A 676-nucleotide genomic window follows, 5' to 3' on the forward strand; every position below is an offset into this window, starting at 1 on the left:
CAAAATTGGAATATGTTTTCATGTGTGCTATGGCAATAGAATGGTCTTAAAGGCACTTAAGGTGTCATTAATTTATAAAAATATTTACTTATGGAAATAAGTCTGTTATAAATATGAGTGCAATGAAAGGGATTCTTGCTCTTATATGTCAGACGCTACTATTAAATAGACCACCTACCTTCAGTGATCGCTCAAAGATACAAAGTGTACAAGCAAAGAGCTGATTTGATTTAGACTCTCTAAGCCTTGTTGAGCTGATCCTCTGTTCTTGAACAAGCCATTTTTTAAAGTGAACCTTTTGATAATTCCATGATGTTTTTTAAATGTTAAATCTTTCTATTTTAAGTCATCAGAATCCTTTAAGTCCTTTTAAAGCTTCTCAAGAATATTTATATACCACACTGTGAGGTTTGCATCATTATCAGATAGCCTAGCAACTGATCATTGTCTTTGAAGGATTTGTCATTGGCAGTTTGCAGTGATTTCTCTTGGATCTCAAGGTCCATGCTATATGTACTTCATTGCAATTTTGAAAAGGTATGAATTGTGGTTGGCTAAAGGATAGTAGGCAACAGCCCACTTTGTTTTCCAGAGAGTCTGTACAGCTGCTTAGCTCCTATATTTTCCTATAGTTTTAAAGCTTTGTTGTTCTTGCTAATTTTCACACACAATAGCC

This window comes from Pteropus vampyrus, unplaced genomic scaffold (genome assembly GCF_000151845.1).
Source record: "Pteropus vampyrus isolate Shadow unplaced genomic scaffold, Pvam_2.0 Scaffold2, whole genome shotgun sequence".
In the NCBI taxonomy this organism is placed as follows: Eukaryota; Metazoa; Chordata; class Mammalia; order Chiroptera; family Pteropodidae; genus Pteropus; species Pteropus vampyrus.